The following is a 19,229-nucleotide window of genomic DNA, read 5'->3' on the forward strand; positions in this document are numbered from 1 at the left end:
TTTTCAAATGCATCAGTAAACACTGTATGTTTTTCAAGCCAAATAAATACTTTGAATTAAATAAAAATACTAAAACTTTATCCAGTTTGGTAGAAAAGTAACTTATCTTGCCTTGGATAACATTTATTTGTTATATATTTGTTTTTTTACAACTTTTTCGAATCTATGTGTATAGTAAAACAAACCTGTCTTGTAAATTATTTACGGTTAAAATGTTATAAAGAACAAAAACTTGAAGTTTTAAATATATTTCAAATAAATAAATTACGCTCGGTGTTAAAACATTGAAAATTCACCGATCGTTAAAAAAAAAAAAACTGCCATGAAAAATGCTAACTTTAAAATATTTGGAAATACTCAGTGAAAGAACGGACTGAAAAATATTATATAAAAATTGTTTGTTTTGCAGCAAAAAAAAAAAAAGAAAAATAGTCGACTTTCTCCGATAGAAATAAAAGTTCAAAAACAAGTTCACTTTCTATATTTTGTTAGATTAAAATTATCTCAATGTGCAATCATAAGAATTATTATCCAAATGGAGAATTGTTCTTTCTCTTTAGAACATACATGGACAATCGGTAACACATTTTGGTAGCCATGGACAATCGGTAACACAATCGATAGCCATATTTTTTATGCCTGTTAATGTGACCACGTGGTTGAATGCCGGAAACTTTCTATACCTACAAGTTAATCAGGAAGTGACGTTACGCTGTCACGTGCATCGGCCTTGCCATGTTGTAAAGTTGGAGAAAGAAGTCTGCTTGTACACACAGTTCAAACATTTCAAAATATAATCGCCAGATACAACGTGCGGCTCTTTACAAACAGACTTCTTTCTCCAAATTTACAACATGGCAAGGAAGAAGAAAAGGAAAAAAAAGAAACAAAACAACACACTGAAGATGGAGTATACCTCTGAAATATATTTGTGATAAATTTCAAACAAGTAAAATATTTGTTTGTTTTCCTAATATTACGTTGTGATTTGGCTTTCAAGCGCACTTGATGCAGATTTTATTCAAATTAAAACAACGTTTCTATATGAACTCTCATCCTTGACGTTAACTTAGATGATATCGAATGATTTTTCTTAGCAAACTCCCAGGATATCTTAGCACTAAGTGAAACTAACCTACACTCCTCTTACCACTTTAACATTTCTTGGTTATCTCCCATTTTCCTGTAAGAACTCAGACAGACACATGCATAGACTTGGAGTCTATATTCATAAAACCATCCCCTTCACTAGGGAATCCAAACCAGAATCAAACGACCAGGCCTTCATGTGCTTTAGACAAAATCTGCAACATAGTGTTAGTTACTTATATTTTCTCTACTGTTTCCCATCAACCCAAGACTTAACTTTAATCAATCATGTCTCCGACAGCATAGATGCAACGTTCTTTCTAAATACTAGCACCCAAGTACATGTATTTGGTGACTTTAAAGTCTATCACAGTAAATAGTTTCTCTAGTTACACAGACACAGCTGGTAATATCACACATAGCTTTTATATATTCCTTTCCCTGACACAGTTCCAACCCCATCTCCCAGAGTGACAGGATCAGCAAGCCTCACTTTTAGACCTATTTATGACCACAGTTCTATAGGATTGTGTAACCAATGTCTATTTTCTACTCAGAAATACTGATCATGCTGTGATATTGATAGACATCACTCTAAACTATTAACTCCAAGTTGAAGAACCATTGCTCAAAAGTACTCCAAGAAGGCTGATTGGGAAGCCATCAAAGGTCACATCAAAGATGCTCCATAGGGTAGTATCTTTTCTCTTCCTGCGGAACAGTGTTCAAAACACCAACTAAAGCACATGTTTCCACACAGAAGTTCTATAGCAGCAAGCCTCATTCTCCCTAATGGTTTAATTCACAGCAACCATTGCTTAAAGGCAGCAAGCATTTCGCAGACATATCTGACATAAGTTCAGTACAAATAGTCAAAAAAGAAATAATTGTAAGAGTGAAAGAGCCACAACCAAGAGAAGATACACCGAAATCACCAGAAAATACATCTCATCATCTTTGTAAAATTTATAACAATGTAGTAAATAATGGACAGTTAATAATTCCCCAACTATCAAACAACCTTAAGGTTGTTTGCACAGCAACCAATAAGGCTAAGTAATTTGCCTCCAACTCCACTTTGGACCCAGCAAACCACTCCCTTCCAAATTTTTCTTTGTGAACAGAAGCCACATTCCTTCACGAGTTAGTGATATCATAAAAGACCTAAACACGTCAAAGGTATGTGGGCCTGATTTCATCCCAGCTATATAATTTTTAAAAAATGCTCCACTGAGGTTGCCCCAGTTTTCTCCAAACTGCCTTACCGAATCTTGCTTTTCTGACTGCTGGAAAACTGCTTCAAGAATTTTGGTAAAAGAACTGACCCACTAAATTAACGCCTCATTAGCCTCCTCCCTCTCTTAGCCAAAATGTTTGAGTTCTTAATTAATCAAGCACTAGTACACCACTTCATAGATACTAAATTCTTTCCAACCGACAGTATGAATTTAGGCAAGCCTGTTCTACTGTAGATACGCTAACTGTAATCTGTGAACGTATATACCAGGCATGAGAGACTAGGGAAGTAGCTCTAGACATATTTAAGGCCTTTGACAGAGTATGGCACAATGATCATCTCAGGAAAATTAAATCATACAGTATTACTGCATGAATACTAAACATAATCAAATCTTTCTTAAATAAGAGAAAAATCTGGGTCATCCTCGATGGTTGTACTTGACAACAACAAGATATAAATGTGGGTGTGCCACAAGGAGCGATCCTCAGACATTTATTATTCCTCATATTCATCTATAAATATAACAACAAAAATGTATGTATGTATGTATGTATGTATGTATGTGTGTTCGCTTTTTCTGGGTGTCTACAAAAGGCTTCTTTTAGAGAAGCAGTCGGTCGGTTCACAACTTTTTAAAACTTTTTATATCACATATAAATGGTAATATCTCACAGTTATCAACAAAGTTCGCCTGTCTATTTAATTTGCTCGATTTCGGGAAGATAAATATTCAATATTTGTCGCTCACCGCATGTGGGTTAGTCTTTTTCCTATAACATCTTGGGGGTGAGGAAAAAAGCGTTCAGCAGTAAATGAAATCCCGCGGTCAAACTGACCTCATTAACTCATTAAAACGCGCACCTGCTAAATCCAAGTAATTAAATAAATTCAAACGTGTTTCCGTAAGCATGTCGCGGTGGGGCAATGGTTAACGTCGCACTTTTTTTTTTCACAACTTTGCCTCAACGGTTCGGGTTCGATCCTCATACTTACTTTTTATTTTTACCCCCCCCCAAACACCCGGGCAACGCCGGGTACCCCTCGCTAATAAATAATAAAATTGTTTCCGAGACGGGTATATTTGCTGATAGCACCATGCTCTATAATATGAGGGGAAAACGAATGAACAAATATTTAAGAAAATTACTAAAACCTTAGAGGAAGTTCTCCAGCCTGTAGTAGAATGAGGATGTTAATGGATGGTAAGGTGAAATGCTGCAAAGACTAAGCTTCTTTTCTTTAATAATTAATTTTCCGGGGACGAGTTTTCCTAAATTCGAAATTTCTATTTCTTTTTAGAACCTACTTTAACGATGTAATTAGAGATTATGTGACATTATACATCAAATTAATTGTGTTACGATACAGAAAATTAAAAAAAAACAAAACAAAAAAACAACACTTTCGATGATTGGTTCAACAAAATCATACCAGGTCTAAAGTACAATCTCACCATTTAGGCAATAAAATTAGGTTTTATAATAGGGCTAATTTTCCTTATCCAATAATAAAATTATAATTACATTTATTTGAACAAAGCAAGAAGAAAAAGAAAGGAAAATCGTTTTTTAATATATTATATTGTAATGAAAGTTTTGTCCACTTTTAAAGAGTTATACAGATTTACAGGATGACATTATTATCACCACTCCCCCCCCCCAAAAAAAAAATGTCCTGAAGGGAATCATTAATAAAATTCACAATCTTTTCGTCAGTGATATAAAAACTTCAGTTTATGCCTTACTTGTCCACTAAGTTTCAGTCGTGAATGACCAACAGTCTTTCCATTCCTGCCATTTAATGGTCAGCACATATCATTACCAGGGCAGATTATTGACTGACCCTAACAGTCAACTAACTCAGGCCTAACTTTCTGATGCACCAACTCTGTGCTGTACCTTGAAATATATATACTAGCATTGCCTGGTCGTAAAATATGCATAAAAATATTTTAATGCATGCAAATTTACTATTTATTATCTATATATTAATACGATAGCGCGTGTGTTACATCTTTTTGTCTTTTGAGTGACTGCCATTTAATTGTTTCCATTTCTTGTAATAAATAATTTTACCAAGAATTCTCCTGAGGTTTTGGTTTCAGTTTCGATTATATCTTATAGCACTCAAGTCATCTATTTTTTTATAAATAATTTTACCAAGAATTCTTCATAAGTTTTGGTTTCGGTTTCGATTCAAGCTGATACACCTAGGCCATATGGATATATTTTTTTTATTTCTGAAATCTAAACTTTATAATATATAAGAATCGATAGAAAATTGATTCTATAATAATATATAAAAAATCTGCATAAATTAAAATATCATATTTAAGCGTCTTTTACGTCTAGGCTATGCCGAACGGAACTGCCAATTTAGATAAATACTTTTGCTGTTTTAACAAAAGAGCTACATGGCGTCTCCATTTAGGCTAAGCATCCACAGAATGCCAACATCAATATATTACATAGGAAAGAGTTCGCTGTCGAATTTCCATAGATACACTGAATATCCTAACTTTTTACGATTTTCCTGAAAGTGAACCACATTGGATTTATAGAAGCATAAAACACATCAATTTTTGTCTATGAAAATTCAACGGGAAATAACTCTCATAGCTTAAAGAGGAACTAACTCTCACAGCATAAATAAATAAACTTATTTATTTCCGTTTTTAAAGGCAACTGGTTTTAGGCTAATAATAATTGAAAATAAATTAAATCAAATATAAATTAACTTAAAAATAAATTAAATTAAATATAAATTAACATCAAAATAAATTAAATATATCAACTTTAAATAATATTTCTAAATAGAACAATTAAAACAATTCTATTACAAAAAAAATAATTAATAACATGGAGCTAATTATTAAAATAGATTTTCTTTTATATAATATGCAAATGAGATTACTTCTTAAATGTAGATTTTCTTTTGAATAAATAATATACATAGAAATCACACTGGAATAACTATGTATTCAAGTCCGTTTTCAGTATGAAAATTAATTTTTTAAACAGTGTACCTTTTGTATATATTAATTAAATTGTGAAAAAGCAAACAAACAGACGGACAGGAATATGATTTTATAATATAATAGATGTATAGTAATGATTTCAAAAGTTAGAATCGAAACCAGAATATGTAGAAACTAAACATAAACAGAATTGAGCTTAATAGTGAGATGAAACCAATTATCTAATAAAAAAAAACATAAAAAGTGAATAAGTAATTAATTAATGCTCGTTTTTCAAAGGATATGCAAATTAATTAATCTTCATGTAGTCGCTCGCATATCCATGACTGACTATATTAAGAAGCCCGTTTAAATAGTTTTTAAATAGAAAAAGTAGGCTTTTTCAATATCAGAGCAAAAAAAAAATCAACTTTATATATATATATATATATATATATATATATATATATATATATATATATATACCCTAAAGTATGAAATATATATGATGGCAGTTACGCTACACAATGTAGCCTATTGCTATAGTATATTTTCATACTACTACTAAGCTATGCTCAGGTTGAAGTAAATACTGAAAATCTATACACAATATAATATAATTTAATATAGTATGTGTATACATGAAATAGTATATATATATATATATATATAATTATTCATTCCACAACACCTTTATATCTGACAATTGTATATATATATATATATATATATATATATATATATATATATATATATATATATTTCTGTTTCTGCCTATTTCAAAAATATTCATTTTCATGATATACAAAATATCATAATCAGTCACGTTTGCAGGGTATCTTAAACTGTCTGATAATAAAGTGTTTTGGAGTAGCGCCAATGCTATAGAATGCTATAGAATGTCTTTTGAATAACTTTTTATTACATGATAATAAATTAAGAGCTCTAGTATAGTGCACCATTGAGCTACTACATAAAATTTTGTGTAAATTTAAAGAAATTATGAAATATATATATTATTAGGTTGTCCCAAAAGTTTGTAAACACTTGCAAAAATTGAAATTTTACTCGCCAATTAATAACAAAAAAAAAAAAAAAAAAAAAAAAAACTGAATCCTCAAAATAAAGACCATTATTTTTCAAAACTTTCTGCCATCGCTTTTGGGTCTGGTCAAAGTACCATTCAGCCAGCTTCAAGACAATTTTTACGTAGTGTTTTTTAGAATTTTACCTGTAAAGTTTGAAGTTTAAAACCTTTTTTTTTTAAACCACGTTATTTGTTTTTTCTTTTTTTTTTTAATGGAACCTTTAATTGAAAAAAAAATAGGACTTGAATTACATTTTTCGAGGAGTTATAAGCTGGGAAAGACAGGGGGTCGAATAATTCACGCCTCCCATTTTGAAATGTCTATTAAAAAGTAAATAATTAATTTATGTACCAAAGTCTTATATATCACAAATTGAAGAGAAAAGGTCAATAAATAATATATTCAAATTTAAAAGAAAAAAAAAAGAACTGTTTTTTAGAAATTTACCTGTAAAGTCCGAAGTTTAAAACTTTTTTTTTTTTTTTTAAAACACGTTGTTTTTTTTTTGTTTTGTTTTTTTTTAATGAAACCTTGGTCCTTGCTCCTTTAATTGAAAAAAAAAATTAGGGCTTGAATTTCATTTTTCGAAGAGTTATAAGCTTGGAAAGATGAGGTGGAATTATTCACTATTTTCACGAAATTTCTGACACACCTAGTAGTTACCTGTCTAGCCACACTGAAGAGCTGTGAAACAGTGAAACAGTACTCTATGTGGATGACTATATATATATATATATATATATATATATATATATATATATATATATATATACTTGTTTATTGTTATATAAACATGCTCACATCCCGCTGCTACAAATAGCCACTTGTTTCAATCAAACAACAGATATCATCAGGCAGCGACTTGACTATTCAAAAGTTCAATGAATAGTCAAGTCGCTGCCTGATGATATCTGTTGTTTGATTGAAACAAGTGGCTATTTGTAGCAGCGGGATGTGAGCATGTTTATATAACAATAAACAAGTATTATCAGCTCTTTTTATTGAGCACTATCTAACAACCTCGTTGAATTCATTAGTCCATTACTTTTGAATATAAAAAAAAACCCGAGTATATATATATATATATATATATATATATATATATATAGTCATCCATATATATATTTAAATAAATGTTTAGAGGTACAGAATTTATATACAGTTTTGAAAATAATAAGCGGAAGTTTCTCAAGATATATATATATATACTCTAAACAAGGCACAGTGCCATTTTGTCGCAAGGGCTACTATTTGGGACCAAATTTACAAGGAGTTGGGCAGCCAGATAACTGTTCACATTACACTTGGATTTCTGCATGTCAATACAGTCGGGGAAGCAAAGATCCAGGAGGGAATTCTAAAGTCTAGCAGACCGAAGGAAGAAGCTATTGAGTAGAAAGCTTTATGGCATCTAGGGATCTCTACAATGTAGGAGTGGGATTTTGCTGCTTGTCGGATTTGTTGGGGGTATTTAAAGGGGTACAAATGCTTTGAGTTCATCAGAGCACATTCCATTAAAATATCTGTCAAACAGAGATGTCACTTTTTAGTCATGGGATGGAGGCTGGAATTTGGTTACTAGTATGAGACCTATACTCTCGCCATTTCTCTTTCTCTCTATCCTTCCCTTTTCCTTCCTTCCTTCCTTCTTTTCTCTCTATGGGACCAGAGGTTTAAGCCAATCAGGATGGAGGACAGTTCTGGAGGAAAAGAAAAGAAGATATAAAATACTCGCCAAATTACGGCGGCTGAAACCAAGACGAAGAGACAAGTTGTTCCCGAGTCATTACACAAAATGAAAAATCTCTAACTTTCTATGACCCGATACGACTTACAGGCTTACTGTAACTCTGGATGCTGAAACGTATATAAAAACTGTTTCGTTTTTGAAATGCCTTGTTTCTTTGTTATTATTACCCTCAGGTCTGCTTCTAGACCGTTCCGACACTCTAGTCTTCTTTTTGATTTTGACGACTCCTCAACAGGGGGACCCGCCAAAATGGTGACCTACCCAACAAAAGTTACATCATTGTAACTGCCATAATTTGGCGAGTATTTTATATCTTCTTCTCTTTTCCTCCAGAACTGTCCTCCATCCTGATTGGCTTAAACCTCTGGTCCCATAGAGAGAAAAGAAGGAAGGAAGGAAGGAAAAGGGAAGGATAGAGAGAAAGAGAAATGGCGAGGGTATACTGTAATGGTAGTAGTAGTAGTCTTGGCTTCACTACGCAATTACTACTTCCGCATTTCTCTTGTTATTTAGTTGCACCACTCTTGCACTATTCTTTTGCGATATTGCTACTACTACTACTACTACTACTTTTAAGATTACTGCTTTCTTCTTTATTTAGGTCATTTATTTATCTACACCACCCCTTACAATTACAACTTTTGCATTTCTTTTCTGTTATTTATTTGTATCACCCTTGTACTATTCATGCAGGAGGAGGAGGAAAGATTTGCCAACAAAATTCTTCTAGATCTTTGATCAGTAGAGCCCGAGCATTATCATGCTGGAAGATGACTCCCTCCCCCTTTTCTGTTGGCTATAAAAAGATCGTTTTCAGGTCAACATTGGCGAGAATACTGCAGAAAAAATATAAACAATGTTTTAATAATCTGAAAGAAAAAGTTATAAATTAATCATGGTGATATGTTTAAGTATTGATAAGATGCATAAAATAAATTACCATGGGTTAAAATACCCCTTCTACAAACTGGCAAAAACTTATGCATCGACTTGATATCATTTCGGATATAAAGAAAATACATCGGCTGTTGACTTTATTTAGAGTGGAAAATTTCTTTCCGAATTGACTTTAGCTGCCGAGGGTTGTCTGACTTGTTATTTTTTGCTTCCGCTGACCACATGAAAAATATTAGTGATGCTTTAATAATCTGAAAGAAAAAAGTTATAAATTAATTATGGTGACATGTTTAAATAATAATAATATACAATAACTAAATTACAATCGTTTAAAATGTCTATTCCACAAACCGATAAAAACTTTTGCACCAACATGATAGTTTTCAATCTTTTCATAGTACTGTTCCATCATCCAACTGAAAATCTCATGAACACTTATCCTCGAGAGACTTTTGGCCTTGAAACATTAATAAAAAAACGAAAAACGGAATCTGTCAGACGATAATCCAACGATATATAAGATAAACCCAAAAGAATAGTTTATCTGTCTGTTTTACATTGTTTTGTCATGTTTACATTTTTTCTTAATACTGTCCAATTCATTAGATATTGAGTTACTTATTATCTCATAGAATTGCAACTGATACTCTTTCCCGCCTTCTAGAAGCCCACTGTACATGATGTGGACGGAAGAAGGGCTTCAATTTCAATTGTGGTGTGGTCTTTTTCTGACTGTTCACAATTGTTAAATTACACACACACACACACACACACACACACACACACATATATATATAGACTTGAGATTGGTGCTAGTCTAGCTGCACAGAACAGCTGTGATACAGTGAAATAGTCCGTCTGTAGATGATTATAAAAGCTCCCTTCTTTGGTAGAGTACAACTAGAGCACTTTAATGGTGGTCAATGTTTACATAAAGACACCAATTAGATGATTTACAAGCGCTAATCCTATGACCTTGGGGTAGAACTGCCGATTATCAATTACATGGTTGTAGGTTCGATTCCTAGTTTGGCATGGGTTCTAGTCTAGTAACACTGAAATGGTGTGATATGGAGTGCCTTAAAAGTGTAAGAATGTACTCACAATTTGAAAGACGATAAAACCTTTATTTAGGAATATAAATTGAAATAGAATAGTTTCGAATGCAGAAGACCATTTAATATTCGACAAGGAATACAAATTGAAAACTTAAAATTTCTTTATTCCATGAAGTGTCAAAAATTGGCTCTTATCCTCAGAGGAAAAATAGTTAACAAAATATTTATTGGTAACTTATAAAATGCAAAATATGAGATAAGTTATATTTCTATAAAAGTTGATGACAATGCATTGGTGCATATGTCAAATAGATATTCCAAATGAAGTTCAAGTTCGATGAACAAAATTGAAAAATGTGGCACAATTCAAAGGAATTAGTATTGGTGGTTGGTTAAACATTCATGAGAAACACTCGTTTGGCTGAAAACACTGTCAATAATTTCCCCCACTCTTTATCTGTGCCTAAACCTAAACATAGATTCAATGAATAAAGCTTCTTTCTTAGAACTGCATACTTGTGGAACTCTCTTTCGTTTGCCTTCTTTCCAGCTGACTACAATATGGCCGTCTTCAAGTCCAACATTAACAAGTTCTTGATGAGCCGTTCCCCTTAAGTAATCCAATTTACCAAATTTACGCTTCTACGATTACTATATTTGTTATGAAATAGGTAGAACAGAATAAATTATATCTATCGATCTATCTATCTATCTAACTGGAGAGTTAGACAAGAGATAGATATGATGATGTTTTCATAAAACCTGTCAAAATATGACAAAGCTAGATCATAGACAAGTTTACCGGAAGGTCTGGTCAGCTGATTGGATCTATGTGTGAGTCATGTGATCAGGTTAGCTGGAGATCGAGGAGTTGGAACTTGGAATTGAAGCAGAGCAGTTCAGCTTTACGGTTGTCTCTCCTCCCCTCATAGGAGGGAGTGACGTGTCTCTAAATGTAGACTGTTAAGACAACAAACAAAGAAACTCACTTTCTATTCTTCTGCGCAACATCCTGGAAAATGAAAAAAAAAAAAAAAAACTAATATGAAAACCAATCATCGTCTTGGAGTCAATGTGTTTCATCCAAAAGGTTCCAGCCCCCTCCAAGAACAAGATGAAGTCAGGATGGACCAGGTTTAGTGAGCAGAGAAGATAAAGGTATGTCAAAGATAAACATATGACCCAACACGCAGGCATATGAACATTAGACGATCAGGAAACGTAAAACGGGTTCAGAAAGTAAAGAACCACTAATAGACATTTAGTTTTCCTGCTTTCCAGCTGTCTATAATATGGTTATCTTCAAGTCCAACGTGAACAAGTTTCTGATGAGCCGTTCCACTTAACTTAACAAATTTACCGAATTTCCATTACTATCGATTACTATATTGTCCTTTTGACTGCTGTACATTCTTTAACCCTTATCCTTGAGTGGCCTATCGGCCTTGATAAGTGGTGACGCCTATGTAAAAAAAAAAAAAGTAACACATTTACGATACGTCACAAACAAACAGGAAACGTATACGTTAGATAACATAACGCATTTGGTGCCGTTTTTGGTACACCATTATATAACATGTTGTCTTTTGACCACTGTACTCTCTTTAACCCTTATCTTCGAGTGGCCTCTGGGCCTTGATAAGTGGTGATTCCCTTGTAAAAAAACAAAAAAAACTACTAACACCCGAAAGTATCCTGTACCTCTATAAGGCCACCATTCGCCCATGTATGGAGTATTGCTGCCACATCTGGGCTGGTGCATCTGCTACTAGTCTCTCGCTCCTTGACAAGGTTCAAAAGACAGTCGCAAACCTGATAGGCCCTGAACTGGCATCTAAGCTTCAGCCTCTGTCCCATTGACGAAATGTTGCATCCCTCTGCCTTTTCTACAAGTATTTTAGTGGTGAATGCTCTGACGAACTGCAATCACTTGTGCCCCCACGACGGGAGCACCTTTGACAAACCCGACAGGCTGCTAAATCTCACCCCCACACTGTAGAGATCCCTAGATGTAAAAGATCTTTTTACTCCAATAGTTTCTTCCCCAGAACCGCTAGACTCCGGAATTCCATTCCAGGTCCCTGCTTCCCTAACAGTACTGACGTGCAGAAGTTCAAGTGTAACGTGAACCGACATCTTGCTGCCCAAATCCCTACATAGTACCCCAGTAGTTGTTGCCTCTGATAGTAGCCCCCTACACCAAAGTGGCAATTTGCCTTGTTTTGGGTGAAAATGTAATAGAAAAAATAAAACAAAAAAAAACTGCGAGCGAAAGCGTCCAATAATAATTGTAATAAGCAGAATGATTGAAAGTCAATTGGTAAGCTCCAGGAAATTTCAGAGGAAGAGATGGCTTCTTAATGGTGCATTAAAAGAATTTTTCACTGGAAAATTGGTTCTGAACGAAATAATTTACTGTTGGTCGCACAAACTTGGGAGAAAAAAAAATACTGGTACTTTTCCATCGAACGAGAAATTTAAAATGAATTATGTTAAAACTAATATAGTAAATATGGAATGGTAAGGGGAGAGACAGACGTTCTATACTTAGAACAAATTCGCTAAGCATAAAATGTCAAAGTGACAGAAAATTGAAGCAGATTTTATAGAAATATGACGAAGTTTTCAATTTATGTGCTAACCAGAAAAATTATAGTTTGCCTATAAATATTATTTTGCTAACTATTTTTTACTCTGACGATAAGCGCCATTCTTTGAAACTCCATGAAATAAGGAAATTTAAAATTTTAAACTTGTATTCCTTGTCGCAGTAATAAATGTTGTAAATTCTAATTTACAAAGATTAAGTTGATTTTCAGTGCTTTTTATCGAATATTGAGCTTTTTCATCTGGTTAGGATTACCCTATAAATATTAGTATGAATATTTATACTCGTTTTAATATATATATATATATATATATATATATATATATATATATATATATATATATATTTACCACATTGATATATATATATATATATATATATATTTACCACATTGATATATATATATATATATATATATATATATATATATATATATATATATATATATATATATATATATATATAATCTATTAATTTAAATACAGGGGAAAATCTAGAATTTGTAGTGAAATTTTGATGTAAAAAGGTCTCTTCATTTTTTTTTTTCTTTCTTTTTCCTTTACCCAGTAATTTAAATGTGGGGATATTCTAACTTGAATATTAGTATAATGTGCGCATATGCACATATCTATATAATGTATATGTTTACATGATGTATGTATATCTATATATATCTATGCCTCTTGAATATCTATAAAGTGTGTTTCAATTTGTTTTAGTTGGATATATGTGCTTACATCTGTGATTCAAAGAGGAGGGGATGAAATATATTAATGGGAGAATGAGAGTGGTCTGTCTCGACAATAAATTACACGTGTTAATAGGTCTCAGATTACCGAATGTCATCTTTGCTTATACAACAATAGTATTTTTTTTTAAATTCCAATGACCACGATTTCTTTATTCATATTTTTTGCTTGCGAATTAAAAAATAACAACAACAATGCAGCTCTTCACAATTGTTTCGCTCAAAAACGAACAACCAAGGATAACTAGCTAATTACAAGGATATTCCGTTCGTGCAGTTCATTAGAACATTATCAGATCATTTCTGGATAAAAAATCACCAGCAAAGAATAAAAAAGTATAAAAACTTTTTTATGCATTTCCCACAAAAAAAAACTGTTCCCTAAAGAACCATACCATCTATTTGTAGCAGACACAAATAGACCCCTTTTCTTCTCGCGCATTCGCTTCCTCTGAGTGAGTGATGCGGCCTTAAACTGTCCAATCTGACGACTTGCACATGAATACGAATTAACCCCTAGGGACCAGACAGCTTCCGGTCCCAGAAGAAAACTCTCGCTCTTACGCTACCAGCCTTCGACGGTGCTAGACGTCTGTTCGCTTCGCTGCCCCTACGAAAGGTATTGACGACAGCCACTGGCTGTAACTACCTCGTAAGGCAGTGGAGACCCGACTCTACTTTCTTCCTTCCTTTCTTTCTAAAGTACGCTTTGCGAATAAACCTTTCCCTTGTTAAGTTGAAGAAGTTGTTTGTCATTTGTTCATAGAATTGTGTTATTTTATTTTATTAGGGAAATTCCCTAAATATTCATAGACGACCGGCCATTTTGTACTTCAAAGGCAGAGCTTAGAAAAATGCGATAAACTTCACAAACAATGTAAGGCAGACAATCCAAAACTTAATAAAATGTATTAAAAATATATTTTCACTAGCAGTTCCGCCCGGCTTTGCTATGTATTGTTCATAAGATTATGTGCATAGGTATATATTAAAAAGTATGAATATATAAAGTAATGCCTTTCTGTATAATAGTCTTCCCTAACAACCATAGAGAAAAGAAAGACAGATATTTTAACTTTTATAGATATATAGATAGATTGGATGCAATATATAGTAATGATTTAAAAAGTATCAAAAAAAAAAAAAAGACTCATGCGCCACCACCGAGAATCAAAACCAAAACGTTCAGCTCATGATTTATTTTGCCTCTGCCGCCAATGACTGGGCTATGAAAACATGTTTATTGCAAGGCTAAAAATTAAAACATGAACCAATAGCTACTACATTATGCATTCGTAATGCCGGCGTTCGACCTTCACCTGGCAAATTTCATTTTTTTTTAATTTTCACACTTTTGCACCGATTTTTCTGGGCTAAAACCCAAATATAAAGTTTTGCATAGATTCAAATACCTTATATATGAAGTTTCATGTCTGTAAACCAAAAACTCTAGGAGGAGTTGGGTAGGCAAAATTTGTTAAACAAAAATATATACACATACATAAATATATATGGAAACAATTTTGTGTTTGCTATAAATTTTTAACGCAAATATTACGCAATTATAAATCATGTAGAATGTCTGCATGAATATAATAACACGTAACAGTAAACTAAAGATGATCATCCCATTAGAAAACCGAAAAAACTAATAGAGAATTAATTAAAATGAATGTTTAAAAGAATATGCAAATTAGTTAGATCTTTTGCTAGTGAATGCAATTCCACAACCCATATATAAGAAAATTGTATTTTCTTTTTAAATAAATAGAAAAAAAGGTTGCCTTTTTTCTGTTATTCTTGGCATTCGGGCCGGGATCGAGGTGTAGTGTCTGTTCTGCAGACGCTGCACATGAGTTGGTTGGTTCTTGGTCAATGTAGGGGAAACCTTTTATACTGAGACAATTACTATTTTTTTGGATACTGCCAGATTGACCCTTTTTACCCTTGTTTTAGGGGAGCTGGTTTAACCCCCTCATTAAAAACGACCTTGTGTCTAATTTGCTTTCGTGGGGAAGCAAATAAATACACAAATAAATAGAAAAGTTTTTTTTTTAATTTTAATATCAATACACACAAAAGAAGAACGAACTTATCGGAGTACATGTTTATTAAATAGTTATTGGTGAAATACCATTAATTTAAGGCTTAAACTTGTTCCAAATTCCAAGATACGGAAGTTGGGTTTGTTAACATTCAGATCCAATGTTTAATGCTGTCTTCTGGAAGGTTAGTTACTTTTTTATCTTCTCAGTAAGATCGCGTTTGAAGTTTTGCTCCACTTCTCACTTTAAATAGTGGTAGCTATTCTGCAACTGACCATAGTTTAGCTTTTAACCCTCTAATGTTGTGTTTTTTGATTGCTAGAATTAGTGATGATAGGGATGTTGCAATATTTTTTACTAATGAGGGCTATAGTCCCTCACAAGCGGGAGATTCTATTTATAAACAATAATGCTAGAAACTGACGAATCAAATTAATTCACGTTCTGCTAGCAACCAATCAGAAACCAGAATTGCTCCATAAAAATTAAACCTTCTCTTTAGCAACCTTGCATATGTTTTCTTTGTGTCAACATGAGAAGAATTTTTTGCTCTTTGGCTTCTTTTTTAATCAAGGCCTGATAGTTGACCATGGTTAGCCTCTGTCATGACTATTGTGTCACTTCCAGAGGAGAGAAGGTGTACACCATGACTTACCTCTTCCCGCCTGGTGTATAAACTGGTCGAAGGATTTGAACCCAGTTGCAAAGTAACCTTTGACTCTACAGCATCTATATATATTCAACCCCTAGGCCACAATTAATTAATATGAGAAATTAATTATATAGTTATATATATATAGAGTTTATTTGTAGGGTGAAATATCCTCGTGTCAAGTTGTCCTGACAAACGCTTGTAGTAGTTCGTTCTTTAGAATGACGAGGACCATCCTCTAAATGATGGATGACAGATGCTGCGAGTTTGTTTAAAGTGAAGCTGGTTTGTGCAGAGCCAGCCCTACACTCTCGTCTCTTGATTCAGCAGCAGAACAAGGTCGAGATAGGAGCTGCCGAGTAGTGTCGACATTCTCCTACATACAGCGCCTGGTATTTCCAAATGGTCACCCATTGCCATTGGCCAAGCTCAATGTTGCTTAACTTTGGTGATCTAATAAGAACCGGTGTGTCAATGCTATTATGTCACATATTCCCTTGTACAGAGAGACCGAGGATGGTGTCTAGTAGGTAATTCAAACTCTCCTAATTGTGCATATTTGTGCTTTTGTGTCTTATATTGCAAATACTACTATTATTATTGTTCAAAGTATTTCAAACTGAGTGAACTACAATTACACCGAGTGACACATTAAGATGATTAATGTGGCACACTAGTAAAAGTTGATGGCTTTATTCATATTTATATATATATATATATATATATATATATATATATATATATATATATATATATATATATAAAAGAAATAAAAATTACAATAAGTTTACCAAGGTAATCAAAATGGTAAACTTAAAATATATTATAAATATTAAAGAGTTAATATTTACAAGTAAAGTAATCTCAACCAGATGTAAAAGCTCAATAAAACTGAAAAGGAAAAAGAGCTTATAATATGAGCAAATGATTAATAAAATATGTTAAAAAACATCTTGAAAAAGAGTTAAAAACATATTTAATTTTAAAAAGGAAGCGCAAGATAAGTGGATAGTCCTTAATCCGCAGAGTTTCGAAGAAATACTCTTCTTCTCGTCAGAGGGCAAGAATTAGCAAAATGCGGGATCGGATTTTGCATGTAAAACTATTTAATGAAACCACAAGTAAGTCACAGATCTTACTTGGTTAAAAAAAAAGGGTGAGGTAAGGGGAATAGGAGGTAAAAGAAAAAATGATAAAAAGATTTCACATGAATGGATAGTCCTGTGAAGGGTAAAAAATCCAAGAATGGTAAAATCCAAACACGGTCGAATTAAAAACTTCCAATCCAACAGGTAAGTTCTAAAGGAATCGCGTAACTGGAAGATGGTCCAAAATGATCCAAAAGGCAGAATTCCTTGGAAAAAATCACAAATGGAATGAGTTCAAAATCATTAAAAGAATTCTTCCGGCCTTGGCAGACGTGTTTTAAATATTCTTTCCAGTGCTTTTCTGTGCACATTTGAACTTTTCTTTTAATGATTTTGAACTCATTCCATTTGTGATTTTTTCCAAGGAATTCTGCCTTTTGGATCATTTTGGACCATCTTCCAGTTACGCGATTCCTTTAGAACTTACCTGTTGGATTGGAAGTTTTTAATTCGACCGTGTTTGGATTTTACCATTCTTGGATTTTTTACCCTTCACCGGACTATCCATTCATGTGAAATCTTTTTATCATTTTTTCTTTTACCTCCTATTCCCCTTACCTCACTCTTTTTTTAACCAAGTAAGATCTGTGACTTACTTGTGGTTTCATTAAATACTTTTACATGCAAAATCCGATCCCGCATTTTGCTAATCCTTGCCCTCTGATGAGAAGGAGAGTATTTCTTCAAAACTCCGCAGATTAAGGACTATCCACTTATCTTGTGCTTCCTTTTTAAAATTAAATATGTTTTTAACTCTTTTTCAAGATGTTTTTTAACATATTTTATTAATCATTTGTTCATATATATATATGTGTGTGTGTGTGTGTGTGTGTGTGTGTGTGTGTGTGTGTGTGTGTGTGTGTGTGTGTGTGTGTGTGTGTATTTCAACTCAAACAAGGCATATTGCTACTTGAATGTAAGGGATTTCTATTTGGGATAATGACTAACAGAGGACTGTGGGGAGTTGAATAGCAAGATGTCCGTTCACATTGACTTTAAACTTCTGCATGTCAGTACAGTAAAGGGAAGCAGGAAATAGATAGAGAATTACAAAGTCTGGCAGTCCAAGAGAAGAAACTACCAGAGTATAAGGATAACAAGATACACCTGAAGAAGGTCGAAGGTTACATCAGCCGAAAGCAAACTCTTCTCATTGTTCATATTTGGGATGTTCTTTTTTATATTGCAAATAAAACAGTTTAGCAGAAAATGCACATGCAGTATCGTCTGATGTTAGGGGTGATTGACTTATAATTTTATCACAGCTGCACTAAGAGGATTAAGATGGTTGATTGTCAGCCTAGTTAGTAATGCCTCCATTATTGTTTGAGGTATTTCAAATTGAGTTGACCACGTCTGCATCGATATATTAAGATTATCAATGTGGTGCATTACTACAAATTGATGATTTTATTCATATATATATATATATATATATATATATATATATATATGGTGTTTGTTTTGGTTTTAGCGATATGTTTTGAATGAATTAAATTATTTACAAAAGCGCATTTTAACCTAAATGCGCGCTGGGAATAATTTTCCCTTTTAACCAATTTGGTACTCCCACATGGGGAGCAGTATATATTATTTTTAAAATGTAATTATCCACTGACACGTGTTTCGTCGTCTACGACTCATCATATATGGCATAATCATGTTGACACACCAGTTCTCATCAGATCATCAAAGTTAAGCAACGTTGAACCTGGTTAGTACCAGATGGGTGACCATTTGGGAATTCTCGGCATTTGTTTCCAGCCGTCCTGTACATACATTTCACTTGCCACCTTGGAGATTGCATACCTCCTGCCACAAAAATTTCATATATATATATATATATATATATATATATATATATATATATATATAATTTAAAGGAGATTAGAACAATAGTCTAAAGAGCTGGGTGTATTTTAATGTAACAGTGAAATTACTAGTTTAATT

The sequence above is a fragment of the Euprymna scolopes genome, chromosome 36, assembly GCF_053919585.1.
Source record: "Euprymna scolopes isolate OS-2025 chromosome 36, ASM5391958v1, whole genome shotgun sequence".
Classification (NCBI taxonomy): domain Eukaryota; kingdom Metazoa; phylum Mollusca; class Cephalopoda; order Sepiida; family Sepiolidae; genus Euprymna; species Euprymna scolopes.